This window comes from Pinus tabuliformis, chromosome 2_1, assembly GCF_031772625.1.
Source record: "Pinus tabuliformis cultivar Carrire ecotype Pingquan chromosome 2_1, CPIR1, whole genome shotgun sequence".
In the NCBI taxonomy this organism is placed as follows: Eukaryota; Viridiplantae; Streptophyta; class Pinopsida; order Pinales; family Pinaceae; genus Pinus; species Pinus tabuliformis.
Window position 1 is genome coordinate 856,515,864 of NC_142299.1, and position 9,879 is coordinate 856,525,742.

The following is a 9,879-nucleotide window of genomic DNA, read 5'->3' on the forward strand; positions in this document are numbered from 1 at the left end:
TAAGTACTAGTGAAAACCACTTAGTGGCATGGGATCTATAATCACAAGCCAAACACATCTCTAAGAGCCCATGTGTGGTTTTTCAAGGCATTCTTCTTGGCCTAGATGGATAAAAGCTTTTTTTGTGGTTGAAAGTCCATGCTTCCATCATAGCCATGTCCTGGGATAGAAAACCCATGCTTGAGCTAACATTATTATCCATAGGTTCCTAAAGAATTTCTTTAGGGCTTAGGGCTAGGTTCCACACCTCCATCCATCCGCCCAACCCCAAAACAATTTTCATGGCACTATGACCCAAATCTATTGCTAAAAAACTTCTCGAGGACTCCATACTTTCTCTTAAAGGAAAAGCATCCCACAAAAAGGTCCAATTGGTGGTTCAAAACCCCATTCCCGTCCCTTTACCTTTAGAAGCTATATTTATGGTTTGACGATTGAGTTTCCTCCCCCAACCATGGCCAAGGCTACTTGGGATGAATCATAACTTTCATCATGACTTATGCATGCCTTCTTCCCTATATCATTTCTAGGGTTGTGGGACATGTAGCTACTACTCAATACCACCTTGCATTGAAAATTACATGGTCGGTTCAATAATTAATTAATGGTTGATGATTAAAGATACTAACCATAAATATACATCAACGAATAAATAATTTTGTAATGTGATTTAATAAATTTTTATTATTTTTTAAATTTAAAAAATATGAAACTAATATATTTTAAATAATAATATTTACTAAAATGGTTAGGTTTAATTTTATTCAAACTAATTATTGAAAATAATTAAAAGACAAAATATAGTAATACATATAGTTAATAAATCAATAATTTGGTAGATAAATTACAATAAATATAGAGAGAGTTATTCATATTGCAAGTTTTTAATAAATAAACAAAATATAGTTTATTGTAAAAATTAATAAATACCCGTTAAAAATATTGTTACCTAAATTTATGTCAATAAAGAAATCAACATTTATTACTCAATAAAATCAATTTTTTAGAAAGTCCTGATTTAATGGAAAGAAAGTCATATTTTCTTTTATGGTCGGCTCATTCGTAATAAAAACTTGAAGCACCAAAGGGCACGTATAAATATATTGCGATCTGATATATATGTGATATTGTGTTGAGTTTCGTTGACACATGATTTGAAATTGTTTAAACCACCCGAAAGTGTGTAGGGCGTGATGGCATCAAGAGACGCAGAGAGGAGGATGATCCAAGAGTCTACAGGAGAAGGAGAGGGAGAGGGCTCCAGTAGTCAAGCTGTGGCACCATGCACTAATTCCACCAAGAATAAGAGATTCGAAATTAAGAAATGGAATGCTGTTGCACTCTGGGCATGGGGTATTATGCGCTTCCAACCTTACTTGTTGCATTTATTTATTTATTCAAAACAGAGTCGTTTTACACCAGTCTTCAAACTGTCTCTCAGACAAGAATCCTTCTCACTAAAAATATCCAATTTAACTTGAATGATTTACTATTTTATTCTAACACAATTTTAATCTAATCATTTCTGCATGCAGACATCCAGGTCGATAATTGTGCAATTTGCAGAAACCACATTATGGATCTCTGTATGTGCTATTTATTTATATAATTTAATGGTAGAAAATTGAGAAGATGGATTGTTTTTGGGAGATTTTTGAATCAGTTTGACTAAATTATATGAAATTTGAAAATAATATTATTATTTTTGTACCAAGCACGAGGTGCCTACTAAAGACCATAGTGGGCTCTTATGAGTGTACACACATGTGTTTCCCTATAAAATGTCCCAAACCCTTAGTTTTATCTACGTAAATTTCTTCCTAAACCACTCCTTTGAGGAAGGAAGTTTTCACACCCATTTGGTGGATCCTCCACCCAAACTGTGCTGTCAATGAGAGTATGGTCATGATAGATGAGTATCTTGCCACATGGGAAAATTTCTCCTCATAATCTATTCCCTCCACCTATTAGAAGCCTTTGGCCACAAATTTGGACTTGTACTTCTCAATACTACCATTAGCTACATGTTTCACCTTGTACACCCACATGTAGCCAATAACATATTTTCCCTCATGTCTAGCAGCAAGCTCCCAAACATCATTTATCAAAATGGAGTCATACTTCACCATGGAATCTACCCAAACCCATTGGGAAATAACCTCTTCAAAATAAGATGGCTCATAATTAATCAAATCTGACAGGAGTTCCATATATATCTAATATATTTGTCTAGTGATCTCTTGTATTACTTGATATTGAATAGTGTCTAGCCGATTCCAAATGAAGTGAGTTAGAGTTGGATCAAGTTCAACATTCTTAATACGTTTCTTCCTCAGTCTTTCCATCTTTATTTTTTTAATAAAGGTTCAAAAACTATCCGGTGCTCCATTATCATCTTTCTTTATCTTTTATAAAATAAACAAATATATGTGTAAGTTATAAATTAAAAATAGTACACAGATGAATAAAAATGAATGTATAAATCAAGATACATTTTTAAATGCAAGATAAAAAGCTTTTAATGTTGATGTAGAGCTTGAATCTAGATAGTTGCATCCAACATCATCCCAACTATCCTCATTCAACTATTTAACCATTTGTTCTTGAATTTTCATGTAAGCTTTGTGACTACATAGATAAAGTAACAAAAAGTTAATATAATGATAATTATAACAAATACTACCAAGAACAACATGTTTTATTTAAAAGAAAACTTTAATCTAGAAATAAATAAAAATAATTCAACAAACTTACTTTTAAAATTCCCTAGACATTTCCTCCAATCATAATTCCGCCGACCTCACATGAGATAATCTTGTTTTGACAATTTTTTCACCTTTCACTCCTTTCGTTGCTCTCCACGGTGTGATAGTCATATCTTCTAGAAGTTGCTTCATTTCAGGAACTGATTTACTGCTACTACATATCAATGGCTTAAACTTTTTGACCTTCTGGTTTTTAATGCCAATGTTTTCCCACATGCTAAAAATTTCATCAATCAACTTCCAAACATTTCCAGTTTTAAATGCTAATTGGAAAATGTTATCAACACCTCCGAATAAATCACTAATTTTGTTGCCTTTTCCACCTTTCGAATTGGTATTCTGTTCAATTTGATAGTCTAAATGTGAAGGACAATGTACTATCAGTTGCATGTTTTCTCCAATAAAAGAAATTCATGCATGCAAAAGGACTAAAGTTCCTTGAGTATTTCACAATTTTACAGGGTGTGAGATTAGTGTTACACTTGGTAACAATAGGATCGCTAATGGAAAATTGTGCAAGGAAATAGAAGCTTGGAGGGCAGGGAGGAAGGCTTGTGAGAAGCTTTGATTTCCTATGAGCATCCAAGAGGATTGTACTAATCGCTGGCTAGATCTGAGAGCTAAGGCTTTATATAATTCTAATATATTTCCACCTTGTATGATAACACAGATAGTGGGGTTTTCAGCTAAGGCTTTCCCCCGAGTATTTTTTGTGTTTCATGTGTATTGATTCTTCTTCTTCTGGTTATATGTGTTCAGCTTGATCTTTCTCAATCTTTAAGCTTCTACAAGTTTGATAGTAGAATCAAATTATAGTATTTTTCTTTGGTATATTGCATTTCTATATGGTCTAAGAGCAAGATTTGTAGAGAATTTGCAGAATTTCTTCATAGTTCTCCTCATCCTCACAATTGGATGAAGTCTCATCTCTAGTATTGCGCCTTATTTCCTCATGTACCAAATCATACCATAAGCATTCTAAATCTGGTATTTTCTTCCTCCCATTCGTTGAATCTTGGTAGATGTGCTGACTCTCAGGAAGGGCTAGAAGGGATATTCCCACCAAATCATCTGCTGCTACAATAGCACCAATTTTACCAAGTTCTTCATGACATTGTGTGAACCTACTCAAGTATGGTGGAATGCTCTCATTCTTCTACATCTTGATATTTCAAAGTTCATCCTTAAGTACTAGTTTCGTGTGGTCACTACTGTTATGAAACAAATCTATCAGTGCTTTCCCCATTACATGTAGAGTCTATCTCCCATGGAGATTTGAGAAAATATGATATTGTACTCCCTCCAATATGGTTCTCCGCACCTTGGCTACACAATTCTTCTATTCTTCTAGGTCCTTAGCATCAGATGTTGTTGGTTTCAGAATATCATTATCAATGAATTCGTTCAACCGATTATCCTCTAGTACTATCTCCAAGAGTTAATCTAAACCTATAATAGTAACAATATATTAATTTTTTAATTTTATTTTTAATCGCACATTCAAGAAACTCTAAAGAAATCCCACAATCTTCGCTATTTTGTTTGGGAGGCATTTTAATTCCTTCACAAAAAAAAACCAAACCTTTTCCATGTCAAAAAAATAAATCCATTTATTGATTTTTATATATTTATTTATTTACTTAAACAATATAAGTATCATTCTTAAAAAAAAAATCTTTTATTTTTTTTTAATTTAAAAAAATTATATTTAAATTATTTTAGTTTTCTGAAAAAAATTAAATATCTTTATAATTTATTTAATTTATATTGTTTAAAAATAAATTAACATTAAATTTAGATTATTTTTATATGTATATTTAAATAAATTCTTATTTTTCTAATTAACATATGTGTTTTTTTAATTAACACACACACACACACACACACAGATATATATATATATATATATATATATATATATATATATATATATATATATATATATGATGGAATTGTTGTCTTTGTTTCAAGAGACATTCACATAGACACTCTATGAATACTATTGAACATACTTGAATTGAAAAGCATCACAAAAGTCAAGCAAACGGCTCGTCAAGTACATTTAAGATTATTCTTGAATGTAGCAATTCACGAGAAATAAATAAAATAAATTTTACATTGCATGTTAAAGATATTGAAAGAGATGATTGTACACATATCTATCTATATTTTGGTATGATTAACTTTGGTGGACCATATGAGGTGATGGGTAGAGTACCAGACATATGTTTGGTGCCGAATGTAGACACTATCTATGTTCTTGGAAAATTGCCCAAGACACATGAAAATGTTAGATATCGTCTCTAAAAGGTCAAGTATGACACATATGAAGAATCTACACCATTGTGTGATGAAATCACATCCAACATTTCAAATAACATTGTAAGCATGTTTATTTATATTTATGTTATGCATTATTGTAAGGATCACTAAAATTTTTATAAATGATTGATCATTGACATATTTTATTTTGTTTGATAGGATTTTCCTAAGAGTCTTTCAATGATGTTGGAAGGTATTTATTTTATAGAGCCAAATATTATTAATGTGATCAACAGTCTCCATATATAGACAAAAGAAGAAAGGAGAAGGAAGCAAAAAGCAATAATCCATGACACTGCAATAGTACATACAGGGGATCATCAAAGAATCCCTAAGGTGGTTCAATCTAGCAAAGCTAAACATGTTTTTTTGTAGATGTCAAAACTGAAGCTGAAAATTATGTTACCATTAGTGAGGAGGGGATTAGAATTTTTGTTCAAAAGGAGAAAAGAAATAAAACACCAGAAATAAAAATGGCCATGAATGTCTCTCTTCTAGTTTAACTTGAATGATTTTCTATTTTATTCTAAGAAAATTTTAATCTAATCATTTCTGCATGCAAACATCCAGGTCGATAATTGTGCAATTTGCAGTAACCACATTATGGATCTCTGTAACTATGATTTAATTATACAATTTAATGGTAGAAACCTGAGAAAATGGATTGTTTTGGGGATATTTTTGAATCAGTTTGACTAAATTATATGAAATTTGAAAATAATATTATTATATTTTCTTCTGTACATATAGGTATAGAGTGTTAGGCAAATCAAGTAACTGAGACCACTGAAGAATGCATAGTTTCATGGGGTATGTTAAAAATATGTATTATTATTATTCACTTAAGCTCAAGGTTATGAAAATTTTATATGTTTTTCTTTGATATTTGAAACAGGAGTTTGTAATCATGCCTTTGATTTTCACTGCATAAGTCAGTGGCTTAAGACAAGAAAAGTCTACCCATTAAGTATGTATTCTAAACTTCCTTCTTGTGCAATCAATCTTTAGGGCTGCATTTTAGTAGAGTGAAATTATTTTGAAATGGGAACATGAATCTTTTTAAGGAAATGGTTACCTTTTTTTTTGTTCACTTTATCTTTGGTTGGACAATGAGAGAGGATGTTTACTTTTAAGATTCATTTGTACTTTTATTTTACACCTTACTATGTATATGCTGTTGTAGATAGTAGCGAGTGGGAGTTCTAGAAATATGGACATTAGAGTTGTGATCACTACCAGTCTCCTATTTTTTTTCTTTCTAAATTCATTTGTATAATGTTGTTGGTTTGTTTATCAAATATATAATTGGTTGGCTTGTTTATTTTTGTAATTTAAAGTTTTCTTACAAATAATGTCATGTATTTTTGGAAAATGATTTATTATAAAAAACACTTTACAATGTAACATGCAGTATGCATTTTCTTCTTTTCCCTACAATTTATGTCTTAACCCAACACATTGATAAATCTCCTTGCGTTTTATATTAATTCTTCTTCACTATTTCTCTAGCTCCCTTACATTACATTGAAGTGTGTATGGGGCATTCTTTTTCCTTGATATTCCATGTTTTTTTATGAAATTCTTTCATTTTCGTGAAACACTCCATCATCTTCTTTCTTCAACATTATTATTGTATTCTCTCTATGACTATTTACATGAGCCTTAAATTCTTTAAATTTATTAAGGACATATTTCTTTTGGAGAGAAAAAATCCATGTGAATCTTGAGAAATCTCCTCTCAATATAAAATAGTATATCCACATAATGTTACTCTGTTGTGTTTACAGAACATGAAATACTAATAGAAATGGAAATTTAGAGTGAAATCAAGCATACCTTTGACCATATGCTTAGCATATAATGTTCAAGGTCCTTATTCTATATGCCTTGGTATTTGATGCCACATCATTTTCCTTGTTCTAAAGATAATGGGGCATCTATATGATTCATTTCCACCCTTGGGTATTTCTGATACTACAACCTTCGAAGCAATCAATATTTTTTTTCTTTCTAAATTTATTTGTATAATATTGTTGGTTTGTTTATCAAATATATAATTGTAACTTGATTTTTTTTAATTAAATGATTCCAAGAATATAAATATTAAAAAAAAATTAAATATAAGTTAGAATTTAATTGTAATATCATTTATTTAAAATTGAATAATTTTAAAAACTATATGAAGCAAAATATTTATAATGAATAGATGATAAATTATGATGCTATTGAATGATTGTTAAATTAATTAATGTTAAAAATATAAAAGTCATTTAATAATATATATGGGATTAAAATTAAATAATTTAGTTATATTTCTTATTAAAAACTTTAAACGAGGAAATTGGTTATTTAATTTAAAATTTTATTATGGATAATAGATTTTGGAAGATGAAATTGGATATTAAATTTAAAATTTTGTTATTGATAATATGTTTTTCTTTTTGAAAAAGAAAATAATTTAAAAATTGATAACAAAACTTTTATGAGTCACCAATACTTTGGAATAATTTATTCCAAATGGCTTTCCCCTAAATATTACTCCTCAAATTTGACAACTTAACTTAACTAACTACACCATCTAAGTTGGATAACGGAGGCATCTCTCATTTTTCTCATGATAATTTAATAGATGGACTGGTTATTTCTTCCTTTAGTGAAATGGAAATAGTGAGAGCCATATCGAGTTAAGAAGCAAAAGCAAAAGTAGGGAAAGTTTTGTACTCACAAAAATTTAAGAGGCATATTCCATTGGATTAAAAATATAATATTTCTATACCTTCCTATTGTTGTTTCAAGTCGTTAAACATTGTAAACATGGAGAACGCAATCTTTATATAATCCATGATTTATGTTGATTGTAAATTTCGTTATTAGATAAATTTTTATAATAATATGCCTCTTAAATTTTTATAATAATATGCCTCTAAAAATAATACAATGTTCTAATTATTACAATAATTGATGTAAAGATAAATTTGACAGATCCAACCCTCTCTACTAAGAATTGATTTGACCATTTAGGTCAATGAGATTCATCTCATGTTAACCACAACATGTGAACATACAATCACATTGCTTGGTAAGTCCAAATGCTCTTGCATTAATTGACAAAATGATGTGGCAACGCGCAACTAAAATAGTGTTTGATACCAATAGCATACTCTAGTGAGAAACTAAATCAATTTGAGAAGTTTTAATTCAAGAATATTAGATTTTTAAAAGGTTGAATAAAAGTGTGGTGAACTCACTTCTTTCTATTCAATTCTAAGAGATTCCTAAAATTAATAATTTATTTGAAAATGACTATCTAAAAATCATGTAGAAAAGTGTAATTTATTTTACTATATAATTAACCTAAGGGGAAGCCATCTTATAATTGAATTTCATCCACATTAATATTTAATACTTTTTTCTCTCAACCATGTAATGATTTTGGTTTTATTGCGTTGACACTGTGGCAGTGCTCTAGCGACAAGCCAACCTACAATGTTCCTTGCATTGTTACAAAACTAGTCCATTTACAACTACCTTCCGTACAAATCAAATCCATATACTATAGGCCGCTCTCCCATCCACGTGGGACAAGTCTCATTCTCTTAGCTCGCCACTATGTGAGAAGGTAATGGCCCTTCTTGTTAAACCTAAGATAATTTTTTGGTCCCTTATGTTCAGAGTTGCAACCATGACCCATACGTTGCACATTGCCAAGTGTTTGATAGAAAGTTAGTTCTGGTTGCGGAAGGCCAGGTCAAGTCATGGTTTCCTTTTCTGGTTTACAAGCATTGTCTTAGTGTTTTTTATGAGTTTTGAAAGTTACATAGAGTTTTTGGTAGAAGAAAAACCCCAGACTTGGAAATTATCCTTTGCATGTATCCTTTCGTGTACTTTGCTAAGGTACACCCTTTGCATGTATCATGTTGCTCTAGTGCTCTGTTATGAAACCAACTCAAGAAAAGATAGAAAATATAGATCAACGCCTTAGAATTCAGCCTCTTCGAGGGGGAAACCTCCTTTACATTACATAAATGAACAATTGTTCGATGATTGAAATGACAAAACCTCCTTTCTATATATAGGAGTCTAAGGAGTCATAATATAATCCAGCCGACCTAACAACAATAATATAAAGCCACAAAAATAACAATAGAGGGATTCCATGGGGCACAGAAATAACAACATGGGGGTAATAGGGGCACAACAATATAAATAACGGGTATAACTACAATAGTAATGGGGTAATCACTAGTATTATAGGGACCCAACATGCCCCTCTCCTTCAAAAAAGTGTTGTCCTCAATGCTTGAGTAGTTCTGGATACTTCTGCATAAAATTCTCATCCTCCCATGTGGAATCTTCAGCAGATAAGTTCTTCCACTTGATAAGATACTCTGAAATTGATCGATTTCATAGCTGTCGAGTTCTTGTTTCTATGACTGCTTCCAGTTCCAATATAATTTTTCCTTCCTCGTCAAGTTCTGGCAATATTGTTTGAACTGGGAGCTTGTCGCCTATAACCTTCTTTAAACATGAAACATGGAAAACTGGGTGCAATCGAGAAGCTGTAGGAAGCTCCAATTTGTATGCCATAGTACCAATCTTTTGCAACACCTTGTACGGACCATAATACTTTGGTGATAATTTATTATCCTTCTTAGCTTGCTTTAGGGACATTTGCTTGTATGGTTGTAGCCGTAGGAATACCCAATCACCTACATCAAAACTTCTTTCACTGCGATGTTGATCTGCCTGTTGTTTCATTCTATTTTTTGCCAACACGAGGCTATCCTTTAAG

At 31.1% G+C, this 9,879-nt stretch overlaps 1 pseudogene; it reads left to right on the plus strand.

Moving 5' to 3' along the window:
• Positions 1-1,193: 1,193 nt before the first annotated feature.
• LOC149203364 (uncharacterized) lies at positions 1,194-6,308 on the plus strand (annotated as a pseudogene).
• The last annotated feature ends 3,571 nt before the right edge of the window (positions 6,309-9,879 follow it).